Raw genomic sequence first — 21235 nt, forward strand, 5'->3', positions numbered from 1 at the left:
TTCATTCTTGTTTCTACCACCTAAGGAACATTGCCAAATTGAGTCCCATTGTGTCACACTCAGAACTTGAGATTGTCATTCATGCATTCATATCCTCCCGTCTGGACTATTGTAATGCCTTGTTTAACTGTCTTAGCAAAAGCTCTTTAGAAGTTTAAAAGTTGTTCAAAGTGCAGCAGCAAGGCTTCTTATGAAATCCTTTAAGTGTTACCCCGTTACTGATCAAGCTTCATTGGCTCCCCGTGAAATTCAGAATCCAGTTTAAGATTTTTGTCCTTACTTTTAGAGCACTCCATGGACAAGCACCTTCTTACATCAGTGAACTCCTGCATCCATACACTCCCATCAGATCATTGAGATCATGGGATCAGGGTCTCCTGGCTATACACCCTGAAAATGAAAGGAGACAGAGCATTTGCCTCTGTGGCCCCCCGTCTGTCGAATTCTCTCCCTGTCTCCCTGAGAGCGGCGGATTCGGTGGCATCTTTTAAAGGACAGTTAAAAACTCATCTTTTTAATATTGCTTTTGCTTAAAGTTTTCTTTGTACTGTGTTTTACTGTTGTGAAACACTTTGTGGCAGCTGCCTTGAGAGGTGCTATATAAATAAAGTTTTACTTACTTACTTACATCAGGTGGAGGGACACACCTGGAAGTGTCAGGCCTGTGACGGGCCCCTTTGTTCTGTGGTGGACAGAAATTGTTTGTTGGAATGGCACAAATAATTTGAGTGGCATCTTATTGTGACACCTGATTATTTTTTAAATAGTACAAAAAAAAAACACCTGAGGCATTGCCTGCATCTTAATATAATCTTTAATAAATAGATGTATATAACTTTGTTTTTTGTTAAATTTGTACATATGTTTTTGAAAATTGTAACTTATATTTATATTTTAAGTTAAAAACATGTTTGTGGGTTTCAAAGTAAGAGCTTTTTTCTCCTGTTACATATTTTGTCCTTGATTTTAGGTCCAATGTGTTAATAGAGAATGTCAAAATCAAACAATAACTGGATCGTCACATTGTAGTGAAAACATAAAGGCAAATCAGATTCTGTCATACTTGGCAAACAGTTGTCGAGGGTCAAGAACTTGTGCCAAACCGAATGCCATCTGGGTCCAATGAAAATACTGGGTTTGCAGGCTACTTTAACATGGGAAACTCTATTTAATTGATATTTTTGGCCATATCTCAAATGAAAAACAACAAAAAAAATCATCCTCATTTGTTGCAGTAAGAGGCATATCACATGTCCATAGACATGTAACATTTGATCCGGATATGCGAATATGTAACGTTTGACTATCAGTCTGATCACTCAATTCCCCAATTATGGCCCAGCTGACAAAAAGTGAAAATGACCATAAAATAAAAGCTATTTTTGTTCTACTTTTTAAACCTTGTTAAATTATAGGCATGGACAACAGGACCTGTGTTATCTCGGTGATTCAGTGTTTGGAGAGTGACATGATTATGAGAAGGACAACATTCAGATCAGCTAAAAGACCTGCCGGGGTGTGTTTGTTCTGCCCGGCACCACCTCTTGTCTTCTCCTTTGATTGAACAACTTTATTACTAAGTTTGTTAGCAGACAAGTAACATGTCAAATGTTCTGTGTTTTTTTGTTTTTTTTTAAATAACCATTTTGTCAAATTAACATCATTTTGATAGAAAATGTAAAAAAAAAAATAGAAAGGTGCTATATAAATAAATTTTACTTACTATTATGTACAATGTTATCTGTTAAAGAACAGATAATTTCACTGCTGAGCTAAATTTGCACATATGTACAATGTAGAGGAACCCATGTGGAGCTTTATTGTCTTTTAGCATTTTCACTGTTTACAAAGTCCCTCTGGATTTGAACACACTTGTAGTGGACGTGTCTTCTACATTTGGCACAGTGAATCAGTTTGCCATAGTCTGGTCCACTGCAGTGTGAATAGTACAGTGCGTGTTCATCTAGGAGGTTGAGGCCCATGCTCCAGGTCAGCAGCTCTAGCAGAACATGGTTAAGGAAGTGTTATTCAGCCTTTGGACTTAGCAGCAATTCTTCGTCTCTTACAATATGATTGATGCCTGTTTGGTCCAAACTACATAGTCACTGTAGGTGACATCACACAAAAACATCTGCAGCTGAACCTGGTAGCAGTACGGGTGTCTCACATTTCACATCTTTATTGTGTCAAGGCAGAAGCGGGGGTCTTTATTGCATATGCTTAGGCCTTCGCTGTATTTATCTCCAGTGCACTTAATCTCCAGTGTCCCCCTCCCACAACATGAACAGCTCACAATTCCATCAGATGATGCATCAAGATGTAAGTGGTGTGAATGAATAACAAGACCAGAGAGTTGAGGATAGAAATTAGTGTGACCTTTACTCATTTCATCGGTGTAACATTTTCTAGTTGAAGTTTGTGCTTGTTAGTCTGCCTGTGCCAAGCCCTGCATTGTGACTGCTCCCTGGTAATAAGCTCCAAGGTTTCACACTGTTCTGAACTAAGCTTCTTTTTAACTTTTCAAACATCTCATGACACTCTCCCCTATAATATGTGGTGGGAGGCCCATTAACATTAAAGCAGAGTCTGTGTCACTGAGGTCCATACCAGTAACAACAGTTGCATGAGGTACAAGGCCTCTTAGTTCCCTCAGATCATCATCACACAGCTCTATAATTTGAGAGAGAAGTCATTAGTATGAGCTATAGCAGAATAGTTTTATTTGTAAGTTTCAATTTGACACCACACATTTAAAGTGTTTCCTCAACAGACACTTTATGCCTGTTAAAGGTTTTGAAGGTGAAACTACTGGCTACAACTTCTTTTAAAATGACCTTGATAACACTGAAATCAATCTGTGTTCTGACCTTTCACATTAGGCTTGCTGCTTCTCTTAGGAAGGTCTTTGATCTGACTCGTGGTGCTGGCTTAACCTCTGTCCTGGGTGTGTCTTTCCATATGCAGGTCCCTGATGTGCTTCCTGTATCTGTTCTTCCCATCCTCACATACAGTTCAACTTTAAAAAGCAGCGCAGCTGTAGGCTGCAGCATGGCCCTAAACGGTGATGATTACCCTGGACAGTGGATCCTGACAGTATTCCTAGATGCAATTCCTAGAGGCCATTACTGTAATAAACTCTACAGTTCCAGCATGAAACAATATTCAGGCCTAATAATGTACATAAATAAGCTTTTTACATACAGATAGTAGATAGCAGCAACAGGTGGTTTACAATGAAAAAGAATAAATACTAACCCAGCCATGCAAGTCCAGTTCGTACAGTCAGTATAGAATAGAATAGAATAGAATAGAATAGAATGCCTTTATTATCATTATACAGAATGTACAATGAGATTGGAGGGCCACTCCTGTTGGATGGATGGATGGATGGATGGTTGCATGGATGGATGGATGCATGCATGGATGGATGATGGATGGATGCATGGATCTCACTCTGAAATGTTCAGAACATAGACTGTCTGCATCTGCTTTTAAAACTCACTTTAAAATACTATATATTTTGTTCTGTTTTCAGGTTTTAAAATCTTTTCAAATGTTGACATTATGTCAAAAACCTTCAGCTGTGACAAATGTTTTTCCATCAGTGTGACCAGTTAAGCACACCAAATGATTGATCATTGTTTTCTGTGTCCTCATGATCTTTATTTAAATAGTGATTCTTACAGTAATGTACTCTAAATGTTTGCAGCGCAAGGACACTGAGTGCCTGATAGCTGCATTATTGCCCACAGTGTCACAGAGTTAGAAAGATATAGACTATATTGATTTTAGTCTGAGCTGATTATAAAACCATGACATAACTGCATATTATGTATGTACCCATACCAGATATCAAGATATTAAATTACTTGGTACAGAAAAAGAAAAACACAAGCTGCGAGAAGATGGTAAACCAATCAGACCCATTGTTCCAACGTTGGCCATAGCCAGTACACCTGTTTGGAATGTCCAGAAGAAGAAAGTTATCACAGGTAGACTGAGGAAAACAACAGCAGCTGACAGGAAAATTGTAAGTCTAAGGAAAAAATAACTATTAGTGACATCAGCAACAACCTCCAGAGGGCAGGAATGAAGGTATCACAATCTACTGTTCACAGAAGAGTTCATGAACAAAAGCACAGAGGCTTCACCAGAAGAACAGGAAGGCCAGGCTGGAACTTGCCTAGAAGTTCAGAGACAAGCCTCAGAAATTCTGAGATAAAGTTTTATGGACTAATGAGACAAAGATGAACCTTTAAAAAGGTGATGGAAAGTTTGGAGAAAGAAAAGATCTGCTCATGATGCCAAACATACAAGCTCATCTGTGAAACACAGTGGAGGTGATGTCATGGCTCATTAATCTTCATTCATGATGTCACGCATGATGGCAGCAGTACAATAAACTCAGAAGCTTACAAAAACATTTTGTCTGTCAATTGAAAGAAATACCAGCCAAAGTGATTGATAGATCCTTTATCATGGAGCAAGATAATGACCCAAAACTGCCAACACTACAACGGAGTTCATCAGGGACAGGAAGTGGAAGGTTTTAGACTGGCATAGTCAATCTGAAGAACCCTATACAGCATTTTTACCTGCTAAAGAGGAGACTGAAGGGACCCCCCCTTCACGCACACACACACACACACACACACACACACACACACACACACACACACACACACACACACACACACACACACACACACACACAAACAAACAAACAACTGAAAGAGTCTGCAGTGAAAGTCTGGAAAAGCATCACACTGCAAAGGTTTAGTGATGTCAGTGGGTCACAGGCTAGATGCAGTTATTGCAAGCAAAAGATTTGCAACTAAATATTAAGTCTTATTCACATTAATCTATTTTAACTTTGTCTTTTCTGATACTTTTGCTCATAAGAAAAATGTGTGGCTACAGACAAAAGGTGCCATCTTCTGAAGTGTGTATATGTAAATACCTGGAAATAAAAGCTGAGATGTTGATCTTTTCTTATATTGATTTTTTTAGATCAAACCCAAATGTTTTCAGTCTACAGCAAAGATAAAGGGACTGGCTTCACTGTTCCAATACTAATTTGCCTTGAGGCGCCTGTTTGTTATGATTTGGTGCTATATTGAACTGAATTGGAGGGGAGTGTAAGCTGAGTAATTGGCCCTGTGATTAAAGTGTTTTCATCTTTATGTTCTCCATTCTGGCCTTTTTGTGTTGGGCCAGGACTGACTGACTGACTGTCACCAGGAGCAGCAACAAGTCCATTCAGATGAAGCAAATGAACTTTAATTCAGTGAGAAATATGTTGGTACGTGACCTCCAGGCCAGAGTGAGACTATTCAGGTCTCGCACAACTTTCTATTTTCATTTTGTAGTTGCAGGTTATCTTTAGCTTGGTTGCCAATGAGTATTTTGTTTGTCTCTAAGCTTTCCATTTCATTTCTATTTTCTAGTGCATAAAATGTTATAAACAGAAACCTAGCCATAATTGGAAAGGGAAATTGGCACTATCTGCTGATAAATATGTGAAAGGGCCTGTTACATCATATCCAAGGCAGTTTCCTTATTAATGTTCAATAGGGGGAATGCATCCAAGCACCTTCATGTGACTGTTGTGATGTCGCACTATATAAATGAAACTGAATGGAATTGAAACTGAATCTATGGTTTATATAAAAACAAAACAAAAAATATCTGTAATATGTTTCCTTTAACTAACCATCTTAACCAACATGTGGTGCAGAGGAATTAGAGTTTAGTAGCCAGGAAAACCTGGATAATGGAGCGGGGATGTCAGCTCGTACTTCATCCAGTTTAATAAAACAGGCAAATTGCAGACTCCACTGCATGCTGTACACTGTTTCCATGGGAATTAAGAAGGTAAGTAGCAGCCAGATGCTGCTAATCAAATGTATTTCATTAATTGATCATCGGCAAGTGAGACCACCCCTATAAAAACAGATGTTCTGGGAGTTTCTGGAGCATTCAGGTGTGTATTAATACAATGCCACAATTGTCTCTGCAGTGGAGAAACCAGTAAATTCACCCCAATGTCAGATGATACTGTAAAAAAGTTTGTGGAAGGGTGATGATTTAGGCTCATTTTGAAGACACAGGAGAGAATCATGGTGTCACAATCACAATCACTATCACTATCACAATAGTGGCAGGTCACCTACTAATCGGAAGGTTGGTGGTTCGATTGCAGGCTGCATGCCAAAGTATCCTTGGGCAAGATACTGAACCCCAAGTTGCTCTGAATGTGTGTGAATGTTAGACAGTAAAAGCACTGTGCTTAGATTCAGATGGAAGTGCTTGTATGAATGGATGAATGCTAAAGTGTTACACTTTGAGTGCTCAGAGTAGAAAAGCACTATATAAGATATATATTACCATCGTCCTCTCAGCGTCCAGACCTCAGCCAGATGAAAGTTTTGTGGAAGAAGCTGTGCATAAACAGATTCCTGCAAAGCTCAGTGAGCTGAAGCAAAGTGCTAAAGAAGAGTGGGCCGAAATTCCTCCACAACATGTAAAAGACTGATAAAGTTATGCAAAAATGATTACTTCATGTTATTGTTGCTAAAGGCATTTCTACACGCTATTGAACCAGGGTGTACTCAGTCTGTCACTGAATTGTACAGTGCTATGTGATTTCATGTGATTGCGTGAGAAATCAGTTGGTTAATAAAATGTACTAAATTTAACCAACTGTTTTGTTACCATCTTCATTTTTCATCTGATTCACTGTGATTTTGCAGTTGAAAGTGAAAATACGACAAACCAACAGATTTCACACACTTATGTCATTGAGGTGTGTATTCATTCATTTTAGAAGGAAATATTTTCACCACTTCCTTTGTTATTATTAGACAGTTTAAATTACTTTTTAGTTTTATCTAAAGCTACAAGGATTAATCTGTGAATTAGGTTCTTTGTAAATGATCCAACAGTAAATAAAAGGAAGAATTAGCTTCATTATAACAAGCCATGGTAATAAAATCTTACATTTAAGAAAGTATTTTTGTAGAATCTTATGCATTGTAGTATATTATTGCTAACTTTACTAGTATTTTACTTACTTGTAATGGATCTGTTATGCCTGTTGAGTTGTGCAGAGACCCATCAAACTGTTGGAGTGGGAAACTGTCCCAAAGTCTTGGTGCCACAGGCTGGAAGACCGTCCCCTTACAAGGAACAACTAACAGGTTCTGCCCTGTCACTGAAGACTGTTTACTGTGTTCAGTATCTGGGTAAAACTGTCTGGATCCTGTCTGTTTAGTGCTCTGTGAGTACAAGAATTTTAAAATCAATCTTCAGATTTACTGGGAGCTGATGTAAAGAGTAGAAATTAGAAGGAAGTATTGTGCTTACTAAACCATGTTAATCGTCTGGCCGCAGCATTTTTTATTGGTTAGAGGTATGAAAAAGTTGATTTATCTAAGCTGGTAACAGAACATTACAGTAAGTGTAATGACAAAAATGTTTGAATAAAATCCCTGGTCTCAGTCTTGTTCGAGTTTAAAACTAACTGCCTCTAATCTGGGATTAAAAAGTGGACACTGGTGGACAGCCTATCCAGTTGGTGAGGAAAGACATACAGCTGTATGTCATCAGCTTAAAAATAATTAGAAATATCATTAAAAAATTGAATGAGCTAAAGGAAGATTGTGGAAAGGAAGTAATGACAGACCGGGGACTGAGCCTTGTGGTTAGGGGAGTGCGGTGTCAGCAGTACAATGAGGTCAAGTCAACCAAGTACAGAAGCCTGCTTCTGAAACCCAGATTGAAAAGGGTCAGAAATGTACAGTTTGCATAAAGAACCAATAACCAATAAAGCTGGCATCAAGGTTATTATTATTTTTAGTAAAGGAAGTACCTCAGCATGTTTAAAGGAACACACCCTGGCCTCAGCGGGCTCCTGATAATAACGATAAACTAAATCTGGTAAGAGGCCCAAACTGGAGAGCAGAAGGTAATATTTCTAATGAGGATGATGGGCATCATGCCCATTACTGTAATTAAGTCATTAAGTGTAATTGGAGAGAAAGAAAGAAATGACTCAGGGCACTGAGAGCCATCTTTGTAATGGAAGGAACTTTTAGAGAGTTTAGATCTGAAATCCATCAGCTTAGTTACAAAGTCAATGAGAAATAGATTCTAATAATCATAAAAGAGTAACAGAGCATGCTGAGGTGGAGGAGAAACAATGCTGCTGACAGTATCAAATATTACCCTGGGATTATTCTTATTATTCTATGATGAGATTGTTGCAACAAGAGGATCTAACTTCTCTTATTGCTTCGTTCTAAGAGTGAAGAAGTTCTTCCCTGCTCCTTCATAGTTGTCCTGCTTTTCAATGGGAGCGCCGAAGGCCACAAGTTTTTAAGGAGCAACCAGACTGAGAACAGCAAGGCAGCGGTAACCGAAAGACTTTAGACTGAAGGTAAATTTATTTCTGTGCCACTGGTTGAGGATAACACTATATCACCAAATCTGGGTTCCTGCTGTGATGAGTTGTAGATCTCCACACTTTCAAATAGCAGCCCAGGTGGGAAGCAGGATGGGGACTTGTCCAATCACAGCAGGCGGACCTGCCTGGCAGCAGCCCAGGAATGACGTTCCCATATATCTGCTCCTCCAAAGTCTCTCTGAAGCCGACAAAGCAGCAAATAGAAACCAGCTCCCTTCCCCCCTCCCTGCTTCCTCTGATGGAGTTTCTGAAGCAAAATTGGGTTCATGACTGGCAACAGTGGAAGTATGCTGGGGGTTGTGTTGTGTACAAGCAACAGTAGAAAAACAATTCAATTTCATTGATTCTGGAAATTAATTAGCTAGTGGCTATCATATGTCTGTGATGAGACAACGCCAGACGAAAGTCTAACAATAACAATGATGAAACATGCAATAAACAATATGAACAGAGGCAGAGCCAAACACAGGCACCATCTTGCATAACAGAGCAGACAAAAAACGACTGAACTTACTGAATCCAAGAGTTTTAAATATTTTAAAAAAGAGGATCAGCTGTGAAGTTTAAAGCAGGACCCTGGCAGAGAGACAGGAGCAACAGCAGGTCTACAAAGAAGTGGCAAAAAAGAACATCAGCTCATACGAGCTAAGCAAAACACTATGTGCACTGTAACTATTTATAGCACCATAACTGGCTATCAGCAGTAATAAGAAGGCCAGTAAAATGAAGTATACTCAAGTGTTATTTTATGTGAAGATCTTTCACACCTCATTTTCCTCCTCCACTTTACCTTATCAGGCTTGGCTTACTCTAGAAACTTTATATATCTGGTGTTATATTAATGTCTGATCATTCTATATGTCTGATGTGTTAATGTTACCTTTGTTAGCTTAGATAGCTGCAGCTGTGGGCTGCAGCTCATCTGAATGTCCAATGCCAATGACATAAATCAGTTTGATTTTAGGGCCAGTTTTGTGGGATGTGCCAACTTTGGCATTTTCATATTTTTTGGCAGAAAAGTTATTGTGGTTGTTCTTGTCCTCCAGGGGCAAACCTGTCCTCTCTCTTTCTCTCGCTCTGCTTCTCTAGCTTTCTGTCAGTGTGTCTGCGGGTGTGGTTGGCAACCGGTCTCTAACCAATCTTCAACCAGCATTTGGTGCAAGTCAGCCAATGTGGTTGTGCTGGTCACTCTGGCACAAACAGCTGATCCCACAAGTGTTCAGTGGGCTTGTGGTCAGGACTGCAGGCAGGCTATTCCATCCTCTCAACTCTCAAATTCTGAAGGTGGTCTCTGATAACACCCACTCTGTTGGCGTGAGTGTCGTCATCTTGGAGGATAGAGTTCAGTCCCAGAGTGTGGAGATGTGGGATTGCCACTGGCTGCAGAATCTCATCTTGATATCTTTGCATTCAGACTGCCTCCAATGATAACAAGCATGAGTCAACAGCAGATTATGCTGTTTGGCATTGGCAGAGAAGACTTCTTCACAGGTGCAACCCACATGGTCAACTCTGATACCCAACCTACAAATACACTTTCCTTACAAATGTGGCTCCATTTAAGGGACCAGACTTTCCAATGGTATAAGATTTATTGCCATGAAGCACTGAGGTGCCTGTGGCTCAGGAGGTAGAGCTACTAATTGGAAGGTTGGTGGTTTGATCCCTGGCTACTCTGGTCTGTGTGCCAAAGTATGATTATCCAAGAAACTGAACCCCACATGCTTGTATGAATGGGTGAATGAGGCATGTTGTTTAAAGCACTTTAAGTGCTCAAAGCATAGTAGAAACACACTATATAACAGTAAGGCCTTTTACCACAACAAATAAATCATTTGTTTTAAGTTTATTATATCCCTTGGCTCATGCATGTGAAAATGCATATGCACAGGGGGTCTGGGTGGCTTAGTGGTTAAAGCAGGTGACCCCATACATATGCCACATTGTGGTGCAGGAGATGCAGGCTCAAGTCCTGCTCTATCACCAATTTGCCGGCGTGTCCTCCCCCCTATCTTTCCCTAATTTTCGGTCTCTCCTCTTCTGCAAATAAAGCTGCTGTGATTAAAAAATTAAAAGAAACTGGATGTGCCCCAACAATGTTCCCTATTCTTGTGTGTGTGCACACACACGTCAACATCAGTGGCCTTGTGCTACTAGATCAGTGATAATTTATTTACCTTGTTTAATTCTAATTGTTTAGTCCCTGGCATAGTATTTATTTCATTTATTTTAACCATTATAAAAGACCAAAAGCTGCTACCAGAATTTTTTTTTAATTTATTGATAATGTGGCTCTCTGTGGACTATTGTTTAGCTGTTAATTCTGCTGCGCTCCCTGTGGGAGATGTGCTCAAACACTGCACCTGAATTTGTTTTCATTTAACGCCTTTAATAGTAATTGTTAAATTCTGGCTGTACTCTTTATTTTAATTCTGGGGCGTTTGTCTTCATTCTGAAAACTTCCCGCTGCATAGTTGTTGAGGATGTTTGTTTACAGTCTGTGACACACCACCCAAACACACACATGGCTTTCCAAAATGGCATCAAGCTGGCTTTTTGCCTTATTTCCTTTGTTTTGTTAAAATGTTAAAATTTCAAAAAGTCAGTTGAATTTTGGATTGTTTAGCCACTGCTACATTAATTCTGGGAGTTACTGATCTAAAATGTTTGCTTAGCTCTAACGATGGTAGTGCTTTGTGTCACTTTAAATTTTAATTATTTATATTATTAAAATTTATTTAACCTTGATTTCTTGTGCTACGTAGATAAAAGGTTAAATTTAACAAGGTGATATTTCATTGTGAATGTGTGTTGAAAAGCATAAAGTTTCCCATGTGGTTCATCCTGAGATGGCGCTGTCTGTCTGCTTAGTGTTGATAAAGGGTGTCTATGAGGAGCTGGCATCTCTGCTCTTTAGATTGCAACCTGAGCAGGAGACAGTAAATTTCAGGCACAGATTATTTTTTTTACATAATATCTTTCAATTTTACCAAAACTCTGCATGGAAGATGTGTGCTCAAACAACAAGGAAATTTTGACGCTGGATGTGTAATTACCACCACATGGTATACATGCTACACAGAAAAAATGATGTGGCTTGAAAATGTACTGTTAATTGCGCCTATATGTATAGTTTGTGTGTGTGTGTGTGTGTGTGTGTGTGTGTGTGTGTGTGTGTGTGTGTGTGTGTGTGTGTGTGTGTGTGTTCAGGAGGATGAGATAGAAGCTTCTGCACAACTTTTCATTGGCTGAGGTGATGTCCATGACATCTTATGTAACGGTGAATTACTGAATGAATGGAAGAGTGTGCCCAGTAGTTTGCAGGATTTTGCTTGTGAAAACAGTTGCAGTGGTGTCCTGCGAGACCTCGATTTTAATGGTGATTTAGAATGCAGTACGTATGTATGTATGTACAGTATGTACAGTATGTGAAACAGAGTTACAAAAAATCTCTATTATGAATTTCTTCAAAATTGATCTGTTTGTGTCACATGTGAATAGTTGGAGTCACCTGGTGAATAAATAATGCAACCGCATTGTAAAGGTTCCTCATCGTTGAACTATACGTATCTCAGCAAAGGAAAACAATCCCAATATTTTATTCTTTAATGCTGAAAACATTCTCTCGACCTGGATGTTGCAGTTGCATAACTCACTGTTGATGAGCTGTGAAACGATTTTTGTACCAAGCCGAGAATAAAGAGACAAACAGAGAAAGAGCAAACCCAGTGTCCTTGTGCCATCCTTTCTGCACCATAGACATTCAGTTCAATTCAGTTCAATTCAATTCAATTCAGTTCAATTCAATTCAGTTCAATTCAATACAATTCAGTTCAATTCAATTCAATTCAATTCAATTCAATTCAATTCAATTCAGTTCAATTTATATAAAACCAAATCACAACAAGGTGCTTTATTCTGTAAGGTAAAGACCCTACAATAATATAGAGAAAACCCAACAGTCTAAACGACCCCCTATGAGCAGCACTTGGTGACAGTGGGAAGGAAAAACTCCCTTTTAACAGGAAGAAACCTCCAGCAGAACCAGGCTCAGGGAGGGGGGGTCATCTGCTGAGGGGGTAGAGAGACAGGACAAAAGACATAGGGGAATCTATCCACTATAAAACCTCAGGAGGACCACAACAGTTGCACTGCATCGGCATGTTGATGTTAGAGATACCGGTGTGGATAATCCAGTCCAGGTCCCTGTCACTGTCGGGGTCAAAGAGAGACTAACTAATGTCACTGATCATGCAGAGGGCTCTTGTCCCAGTAGTATACTGAGGGCCATTCTGAGCTTCACATTCCTAAATGTACAAACTGTTTTAAATGTGGACTACAAGTTCATTGCAGTGATAACTGCAGTGATCTGTTTATGGAGGAAACAGCTCAACTTCTGCAGATGAATGACACTTATGTATCCAATGATGAGTTGGAGTTAATTGTCACTGTTGCACAGAACAGGAGTGGAGGAGTTTGTTTAAAGCTGGGCAGAATGCTGTATGATGAGATGTTGTCAAAGGGAGGTTTCTGTAAAATTCCTGCAACAACAGTGTTGACAACAACCTGAACTCATGTTTATGGCTTGTGCGTTCTGCCAATGCTGTTCTGTCTGAGCAAGAAAAACTGGTCTATGCAAAACAGTTACACAATGCTGCAGGGCTTGACCACATGCAGCAGGTATCATTCACAGATGTCACCAAATCTGAAAGAATACTTAAATGTCTAGATTGTAATATTCCACCATGCTGCTGGGTGTAAATTCATGCAGTGTTTCTATACACAAGACACCCCACATCCAGGAACAATTTGGCTATATTTACACAAAGAACACTATTACATGACTGCATTTCCCACTGCTTTTGGGGGGCTGCTTATATCTGTCACTACTGCTACAACATGTAAGTGGCCCCTATACTTTCCTGTGACAACAAAAGGCTTTGTGGGACATGTAGTAAGACATGACAAAAATGCAACACATATGCACTCCCATTGTATGTGCACGCCGTGCACACATTGAAAAACAAAAGCCTAGTCAGAATTACATATTGTATGTTTTTTCGACCAGATACAATGATGGCAAGCAAGAGGGCAATTTTGTGTGTGCAATGGACAAGTGCACACACAAAATTGTGTATGCTAAGGAACAAGTTCTATTTCAACGCTTTTGTCAGTCACTGGGGGCATCATAAATGTACACATTAATTGCACACAGTGGAAGAGGCTTTGCTAACTATATAATGCTGGAGTACTTTGTCAAATAGGGATCACGTCTATTGTGATAATGAGAAGCAGCAGAGTTGTTCTGATGTCTGATGCAGCTTATCAGCTGAGATTCATTTAGCTCCCCTTAGACAAAACACCTGCTGCCTCAGGAAGATCTGGAAATACGTTATTTCCCACAGTGAAGATAATCATTTTACCAAATAGGAATGGTATGCACAGGGCTTGATAATCTTTCAAGGCAATTTCAATATCATCACTGTTTCTGGACACCAATATGTTGTGTACATTTACAAATAAATAAAATAATTCAAGAAAATAGAATAAATAATTAGCTATAAAGAAAGAAAGTGGTCTGGTACCTGAGCAGATTGCGCTGATATCGCGCATCATATCGTCATGTATTGCACAGTCAGTGGTTTATTTCACATGAATATTATCAGTGGACTGGCCTTAGAGAAGCAGAGTCTGACAGCTTCAGGATAGAAGCTGTTTCACAGTCTGGTTGAACTCGCTGATGCTGCGTAATATACGACCTGAGGGGAGTGGGGAGAACAGTCCGTGGGCAGGGTGGGAGGGGTCCCTGATTATGCCGGAGGTCCTGCTCCTGCATCTACTGACATAGATGTCCTTGACAGTCATGAAGGTGCACAGTGGGGTGGGATGGCAGATGATGTTCCTCCTGAAATCCACGATCATCCCCTTGGTCCTGTGGAGGAGGAAGATTATGGCGTCATCTCTGGATCTGTACTGGGTCCAGGGAGGTGGGCAGTGAGGAGGTGAAGAACATCTTGATGAGTTTCTCAAAACATTTCATCACCATGGAGGTGAGTGCTATGGGCCTGAAGTCATTGGTGCTGCTGGGGTGTGGTTTCTTTGGGAAAGGCAATACCACTTACAGTTGATTGTAGATGTAATTTCATAAACTGAATTGTTGCGATGGTGGCATTAAAACAAACAATTCTTTCACACGTTTATAAAAGGCACACTGCATGGCTAGGTGCTTGTGTAGAGTTGGTCTGTGTCGAGTTTGTATGTCTACATGGGCTCTCTCTGGGTACTCCAACTTCCTCCCACAGTCCAAAGACATGCATAGGGTTTGGTTAATTTTCTAAATTTGCTGTAGGTGTGAATGTGTGGTTGTCTGTCTCTATGGATTAGCCCTGTGACAGACTGGTGACCTGTACTGGGTGTATCCTGCCTCTCCCCTGTGACAGCAGGGATAGGCACCAGGCCACCTGCAGTGGATAAGAAGAAAATTAAGAAAATGTATGGATGGATAATATCAATAAATATAAGGCTAAAGCACATAGACTCAGTAACAGCGAGTACACTGTGCAGTGGACTAAAGCTAGATTTGTTCCAAACATGAAGTTCTAGTAATGAGCAGACAGCTGCGTTTTATTGACATTGCTCTGGCCTCACACAAGAGAGCTTTCTATGTCATTTTAAAGTCATTTTGACATGGCCTATTGTATTTCTGACAAGTACCACTTGGTCTGTGTTGCAAAGTGGCTATTCTTTCAATAACACAGTGGTCATCTGGCCATATGTTGCTGCAACGGAGCCAGAGCCAGATGTTTCATGAATAAGCTCTAGCAAGAGCCGACCCATAGTTAATGCACTTCCTCTCTCCCGACCAATCAGCTAGGAAGACTCTGGGGCCTGCCGTGCTCTTTAGAGTGTATGTGCTATCCAACCACCTCTCAAGACAAATGTCTCAGATAAGCCCAGAGTATTTGATGGGGAGAAAACTCTCTCCCTTTCTTTATCAATCTCAAACAGGGAGCTTTTTTGCACCATTATTCTGTGCTCTAACTGATAAGCTGTGGAGAGCCCAGAGTGGCACGAAAGACATATTGTGCGGGGCAGTGGTTTGCAAAGATAAAACCACTAAGGTTAAAGGCATCTGAGAATAACTTGAATGAGCCTGTCCTCTGTTCATACTGCACACAATGGAGCATCCAAGAATCAAGTTTAATACTAAACAGCATCATGAAAGTGTCCTGTGGGAACACACTCCTGAATAATGTTGTTGGTACCTGAATATTCTTTTCGCTTCAATTATAATGTGACATTGACAGAAGAAAAACAAACACTGATTCTAAATCCAGAATGTTAGCCTTTTTCCTCATTGAAAGAAATAGAAGAGGGGTATATAACAAAAGCATCTACCTTTGCTTAGATTAGTCTCATCCTTACTGAGTGGGCAAGTCTAGTAAATGTCAGCATTTGCACGTGTATAACCATTTGTGTGGACTGCCTCCAAAACAGATAAATTATGCCTGTGTGGACTATGTGCATCGATCACACTGACTGTCTTGCTAGATTTGGCAACTGTCGTTGTTTGTCTAAAGAATTTCTGATCCTTGTATTCACTGTGTTCCTGACTCCTCCAGTCTGCATCCATAGTAGAAAAAAAGCCTTGTATGTATAGTATAAAAATGCTGTGTATGAGTTTGTGTGACAAGGTGAATTTGTTTGCAGTGTAAAGAACTCCAAGTGTATGATAAGTTTAGAAGAGTGTTATATAAATGCAGTTCATTTACTGTTTGTATCCAAAGCACGATCAGGCAGAACAAACAGAACAAAAGTGAGCATATCATCAGATCAATACCTCAAGCTCTGTTCACTGAAAGATAGAGAAGCAACTTCATCACAGATGCAGAGTTTGTTAAATGAATAATACTGTGATCAGGAAAAGTGCCTGGAGCGGCCCAGTGGCTGAGTGGTTGGGACACACACCACATGGGCTCAGAATGACCTCCACAGCTGAGTCCCACTTGGACTCCTGGGATATGAGATGCTTGCTGCTTGTCATTCCCCTGCCTTCTTTTCCACTTTTGCTGGCTGCCTCCACTGAAAAAAATAATAATGAAAACAGAAATCTGTCTAGTGGTTTCATAGAATAATAAACCTCTTCTCAGGAGGAGCATAAACAGGCATTAAAGTGGGCCGGAATGATCTAGAACTTCATTCAAGCACTTTCAGTAAATGAGTTATTAAATCTGCTAATGGTATGTCAATATTTGCTCAATAATAAGAAAATTACATCCCACTTACACGTCAATGTATTCTTTCTTCCTTCTTTTCCCTGTGATGCATTCATGCTGCAGGTGTCAAGTTGCATCCATGGTAGCTACCGATGAGGGGTGAACATAAACAGTGTAATATTTTTAAAGTGCAGAGGTCATTTTAAATGCAAACAGCTCAACAAATATTACTAAACACTTTCTGTGCATTTTGTCATACATCGTGTGATTGTACCTAATGTTCTGTTGCTGTATTTCCCATGTATTGTGTATATGTATTTCCCATCCATGGGAGAAGAAAATACAGTATATTGCCAAAGGTATTCACTCATCCATCCAGATAATTGAATCCAGGTGTTTCAATCACTTCCATGGCCACAGGTGTATAAACCAAGCACCTAGGAATGCAGACTGCTTCTACAAGCATTTGTGAAAGAATGAGTCGCTTTCAGGAGCTCAGTGAATTCCAGCATGATAGGATGCCACCTGTGCAACAAGTCCAGTCTTGAAATTTCCTTACTACTAAATATTCTACACCAACTTTTAGTGGTATTATAACAAAGTGGAAGCAACTGGGAACAACAGCAACTCAGCCATGAAGTGATGGGCCATGTAAAATGACAGAGCAGGGTCAGCAGATGCTGAAACATAGAAAGCAGAGGTTGCCAACTTTACAGTCAATTTGCCACAGACCTCCAAACCTCAACTGACCTTCAGATCAGCTCAAGAACAGTGCATAGAGAGCTTCATGGAATAGGTTTCTGTGGCCGAGCAGCTGCATACAGGTCTTACATCACCAAGACCAATGCAAAGCGTTGGATGCAGTGGTGTAAAGCCGATCACCACTGGATTCTAGAGCAGTGCAGACGTGTTCTCTGGAGTGACAAGTTAGGGCTGGATCAGGTGACCCTAAATCCTTTATGTACGCTCCAATAGGCCTAGGCTGCTGGGGAGCTTCCCATGATCCACTGTTTCTTCTTTACTTATGCATCATTCTGAGTTTTTGCTTCCCACTGTTGCCGAGTGTTTGCTCATAGTGGGTCATCTGATTGTTGGGGTTTTCTCTGCATTATTGTAGGGTCTTTACCTTACAATATGAAGCACCTTGAGGTGACTGTTGTTGTAATTTGGTGCTATATAAATAAAATGAATTGATCCATCCATCCATCCATCCATTTTCTTCCGCTTATCCGGGGCCGGGTCGCGGGGGCAGAAGCCTAAGCAGAGAAGCCCAGGCTTCCCTCTCCCCAGCCACCTCCTCCAGCTCATCCGGAGGGACCCCAAGGCGTTCCCAGGCCAGCCGAGATACATAATCTCTCCAGCGTGTCCTGGGTCTACCACGGGGCCTCTTCCCGGTGGGACATGCCCGGAACACCTCACCCAGGAGGCGGCCAGGAAGCATCCTAATCAGATGCCCGAGCCACCTCAACTGGCTCCTTTCGATGTGGAGGAGCAGCGGCTCTACTCTGAGCCCCTCCCGGATGGCCGCACTCCTCACCTTATCTCTAAGGGAGAGGCCAGCCACCCTTCGAAGGAAACTCATTTCTGCCGCTTGTATTCGCGATCTTATTCTTTCGGTCACTACCCAAAGCTCGTGACCATAGGTGAGGGTAGGAACGTAGATCGACCGGTAAATCGAGAGCTTCGCTTTTACGCTAAGCTCCCTCTTCACCACGACGGACCGGTGCAGCGTCCGCATCACTGTAGAAGCAGCCCCGATCCGCCTGTCGATCTCCCGGTCCCTTCTCCCATCACTCGTGAACAAGACCCCGAGATACTTAAACTCCTCCACTTGAGGCAAGAACTCGTTCCTGAGCCGGAGATGGCACTCCACCCTTTTCCGGCTGAGGACCATGGCCTCAGACTTAGAGGTGCTGATTCTCATGCCAGCCGCTTCACACTCGGCTGCGAACCGTTCCACTGCGAGCTGGAGGCCCCCCCCTGATGAAGCCAACAGAACTGCATCATCTGCAAAAAGCAGAGATGAGACTCTGAGGCCACCAAGGAAGAAGCCTTCCGCCACCTGGCTACGCCTAGAAATTCTGTCCATAAAAATTATGAACAGAATCGGTGACAAAGGGCAGCCCTGACGGAGTCCAACACCCACAGGAAAATGAATTGAACTGAACTCAATTACCTAAGTAAATGAAGGCAGACAACAGAATATTTTTGCAATATAATGTACACTGTGAGTGTAATGACACTCAGAGAGAGATTAAGAGGACAGGAAAGGAAGTTCTGAGGTTATTTTTAAAGGTAAGGACTAATCAATAAGTTATATTTGAGAATAGAATAGAATAGAATAGAATAGAATAGAATGCCTTTATTTGTCATTATACAGGATGTACAATGAGATTAGAGGGCCACTCCTGTTCAGTGCCATGCAATAGAAAGTCAAACTCTCTAAAATAAAAATATAATAATGTAATATAATCTAAAAATATACAGAGACAAATGCACCAAAACTAACAAATAAGATACAAAAAGTACAAAAAAGAGCACTGAAAGGAAGAGCCGTGAGCCGCTGTGTCTGTGGAAATGTAAAGCTTAATTGTCATGTCCAAATTAATTTTAGAGTTTTTAAATCAGATATTGGATCTATATTTGATATTAAGCTGAATTATGTTTTTGTGTTTTTGTCTTGTAAAACAAATCGAAGCACACTAGTTTTTGTGTTATTCAAGGGTTGCATAAAAACTGGACAGATTAGTATGGGCTAAAGTGGTTAGTTTGCAGTATTGTGGTGAAGTTTATGGTGCTGCACTATGTTGGACCAGAGTGTGGTGTTCATGGTCAGTGGGTAGCAGACATCAATTTAATTTTAAAGTGATAATGTTGATTAGATCTGCTCAGTAAATTTGACCTTTATTTTAGCTTTATTGTGCCAAGGGTTAAAAATCAGCCATGTAACCCACAGAAGCTGCTTGTTTCTTGTGCAGGGTAAGAATGTCTCCACACAGATAATAAATGAAGGTCAACACCTCAAAACTTTGAAGAACTGCAGCAAGACCAAAGAACAAGAAGATTTTTGGGTCCCAGTGTGTAGGTACATGATGACAGGTATACAAATGTTCTGCAATCAATCTCATATATTCAGTGGGTTTTTGCAGGTTGTAGTAACAAAATTTTAAAATAGTTGGCACCAGTGGCACAGTTATTTCTACATACAGTGGTTGCACTCCAAAGGGAAAGAGAAAGCCTGCTTTTATTTTCTCATTGTGGCTGCATTCCACTGCTTCCTTTGTCTATCCAATATTCAGTCTTTTTGTGTGTATTTGTACTCAGTAATAATTTCAAAGTTGCCAACTTAGCATCTGTAGAAACGTCTTTCTAAAAAAGTGAGTAGCGACAAATCTAGCGACTTTTTCTGGTGAGCCTTTCAGAGACTGTACATGAAAGCATGTAGTTACTGTCCTCAGCGAGCAGCAGGCGCTTCCACGAGCCCCTCACCCGACCCAAAGCACCGGCAGGCGGTTAGTCTCATAGCTGCAGTCGGAGCAAAGAGAAGAACCACACATTTCACTCTACGACCACACTGCAAATGAGTCATGTGTGCGCAAAGCTGCCACCGATCCCACCCACTAGAATAAATGACTGGTCAAATACAGTTTCTTTTAGTTTTATTTCATAGTTCCTTTGTAGTTCTAGAACTACAAAGGTTCTAAATGTAGTTCTAAACACACTTTTTGTCCCTTCACTGGTGTTTTTCATCTCTTCTATTACAAATACAAATACATACAAATGACCAGTTATGCAAACTGGGTGATGACATCATATAGCAACGTCCAGTGACTTTTAGGACAACCAATAGCTACTGTCCCTACTGAGGAGTTGGCAATACTGGGAAATTTGTATAAATGAGGGCTATCAGAACAAGAATTTCAGACTGTAGTTTTATTGTGGTTTTTAAATTGGTATTTTGCTATATTATTTACTGTAGAAGAGGCCTGAGTGCACATTTGTCCTGTCATCTGAGACAGTTGTTGGGATCAGGTGAGACTGAAGTCTGACATGGGAAAAAACTGTGAAAATGACTATGCCAAGAAACACCAGCAGTCATACAGCAGAGGTGGTTAATAATCCAACCATTTTTATTTTGTGGTCAAACCCACAGTGAGGACACATGAGACACCGGGGGCTTAGAAATGTATTCATCAGGTCTCTAATGTTCCTGTCATCATCTACAATACACAATATCATCAAAAGATTCAGAGGATCTGAAGAAATCTCTGTCCACAAGGCTGAAAATCAATATTGTTGCCTGTGATCTTTGAACCCTCAGGCAGCACTGCATTAAAAACGGGCATAATTGTGTCATGAAAATTACACACAGTTCACTGTGCCATCTACAAATGCAGGTTAAAGCTCTATCATGCAAAGATGCCATGTGTAAACATGATTCAGAAATGCCACCGTCTTCTCTGTGGACTGAGGCAAAAACTGCTCTGGGGTAAAAAGAGTGACGATCCAACTTGGTATCAGCATTCAGATCAAAAGTCTGCATCTCTGATGGTAT

The sequence above is a fragment of the Archocentrus centrarchus genome, chromosome 2 (genome assembly GCF_007364275.1).
Source record: "Archocentrus centrarchus isolate MPI-CPG fArcCen1 chromosome 2, fArcCen1, whole genome shotgun sequence".
Taxonomy (NCBI): domain Eukaryota; kingdom Metazoa; phylum Chordata; class Actinopteri; order Cichliformes; family Cichlidae; genus Archocentrus; species Archocentrus centrarchus.